The 2,394-nt window shown below is 46.3% G+C and overlaps 1 protein-coding gene across 2 annotated transcripts in view; it reads left to right on the top strand.

The window, feature by feature from the left end:
• PNPLA8 (patatin like phospholipase domain containing 8) overlaps positions 1 to 2,394 on the top strand; it is a 134,597-nt gene that overhangs the window by 35,547 nt on the left and 96,656 nt on the right. The window lies entirely within an intron of this gene.

Genomic DNA, 2,394 nt, shown 5'->3' with positions numbered 1-2,394 from the left:
GTATCCACTATCACATGAAAGGGGGAAGAAAAATAGAAAACACGTCAAAGGAAATTTAAATAATGTTCTTTATTCATTCAAGCAGCATCTTACGCACTGCAGAAGTTTTCCTTCAGCAATACTGGATTATGCACTTTCCCCTCTTCTGGAGAGAGAGAAGCCAGGGTCTCTGAAGAACTCTTCAGGCTGGGCACTGTGGTAAATGCTTGCAGCAGCCGTAGTATCTTTCTCTCCCAATAATTCTGAAGCAAAATAAGACATAAAAGAAGCAGACTCACAAATATCGAGAACAAACTAGTGGTTACCAGAATAGGAGGTACAAACTGTTGGGTGCATGACAGGCTCCAGGATGTATTGTATAATACGGGGAATATAGCCAATATTTTTTAATAACTGTAAATAGGAAGTAACCTTTTAAAATTGCATAAAAAAATGAACATTTTTTTTTAAAAAGGTGTTCCGTAAGATGAGCAACCAGTTGCGTGTTTTGCAAAACTATGGCCAGCTCGGTAATGCACCCACTGTCCTTCACTCTAGATTTCCTGGGACTGAACCGGCAATAAAGCATTAGCTTCTAAAAAAAAAAGAACTGTTAGGAGTCACAGTTTCTTAGTTTTGTTTGCCTGCAGTACAATGGAGTGTCCTCTCTGTGTGCACACGTGTTAGTTGTCTATGAACACGCTCATGGATCTTTCTTGGGTCCATGCCAAGGAGATTTAATTTTTAGAACGAGGCCACTAGTGTGCTCTGGGCCAAGACATAAACTTTCCGCAGTTGTTAAATCAGTGAGGCCCAAACGCCCTATTCACGGGTGTCAGGGTCATTTAGCTGCGGATCTGACTGCGTGTGTGACAGCGGACACTAGTGTGAAACAAAGGAGTGACCACAAGCAGACTCCATCCAGCAACGGGTGTGGGCTCCTCCTGTGGTTGCTAGATTGGGGTGTTTCAAGAACACGAACTAAAGGGGGTTGTAAATCACCTCCCTTACCGAGGCCTGAGTTTCAGCAGGGTGAGTTCAGCCAAGTCCAAGTCCCTGGGGCGCCCCGCAGGACCGGGGCGGGGGGTGGGAGTGGAGAGGGGGCGCCGGGCTGCCAGGCCGCCTCTGCCTCGGCTGGTCCCGCTGAAAGACCAGGCAGAGGATGGATACCAGGATGGGCGGGGAAGCGGAGGGCGTCAACGTTTCCTTCCACCCATCCGGCTGCCCGCGAGCCCTGTCCCCCCCACCCGAGGACCGCGACTCCAGCGCGCAGACCTGGGCAGCGGTTACAGAGCAGTTGGCGCCGAAGTTCGTACCCTCCCTGCTGCCTCCTCCCGACTGGGCGCCCCCAGCCTCTCCCCTCCGCCTCCAACGTGCGCTCGCTCGCGCAGATTCCGCCGTGTCTCTGCCACGGCTGCTCACCGCGTACAGGAATGAACCTGTGTGCCTCGGATTGGAGCGGAGGGCTCTCCAAGGTCCAGGCCAGCCGGTCTCTCCAAATTCTCCTGCGCCTACCTCTGCTCTTCTTTTGAAAAAAATCATTTAGAAATCAAGTTAGACTTACAAGAAAATTGCAAAAGTAGTACCCTGAGCTACCATACGCTCTCCCCTTAGCTTGGCATCTTTCATAATTATGGTATAATTATTGAAACCAGGAAGCTAACGTTGATAAAGTGTTAACTACACTGTAGACCTCGTACAGATCTTTTCCGTTTTCCTAAGAATGAACGTTTCCTGGTCCGGGACATGACATTTAGTTGTCCTCTCCTTGCACTTCTCCAACCTGGGACAGTTCTTCTGGCCCATCTTTCTTCGTCTTGTAAAACCTCGGTGTGTGTGCACGTCTCTGTGTGTGTTTTACTTCATTATGTCATTTGCAGAATTTATATCAGGAAATTTTTAAAGTAACTTTAAAAAAGCATACTCTCCTTTTCATGCCGTGTGAATTCTATCATTTATGCTTACCTTAACGTTTTTCAGCTTACTTTGTTTTCTCTTACTCTTAGGATACAAGTCTACCCAATGCATTGGGTCAGCTGACTGTTCTTCATGGTGATTTTTTTGTTTTTGTTTTTTTGGTGTTTGTGACTTTTCTTGTGAGTTAATTTTTAGCAAGGATTGCTTTTTTAAAAATTTTATTCAAGTATAGTTGATTTACAATGTTTTGTTCATTTCTGCTGTATAGCAAAGTGATTCAGTTATATGTATGTATGTATTCTTTTTCATATTCTTTTCTGTTTTTAATTTATTTTATTTATTTATTTTTGGCAGTGTTGGGTCTTCTCTGCTCCGCGCGGGCTTTCTCTAGTGGCGAGCGGGGACTACTCTTCGTTGCGGTGTGCAGGCCTCTCATTGCAGTGGCTTCTCTTGTTGCAGAACATGGGCTCTAGGGTGCGGGCTTCAGTAGTTGCGGCA

This window comes from Globicephala melas, chromosome 9, assembly GCF_963455315.2.
Source record: "Globicephala melas chromosome 9, mGloMel1.2, whole genome shotgun sequence".
Lineage (NCBI taxonomy): Eukaryota > Metazoa > Chordata > Mammalia > Artiodactyla > Delphinidae > Globicephala > Globicephala melas.
This window is presented reverse-complemented; position numbering and strand designations above follow the sequence as displayed.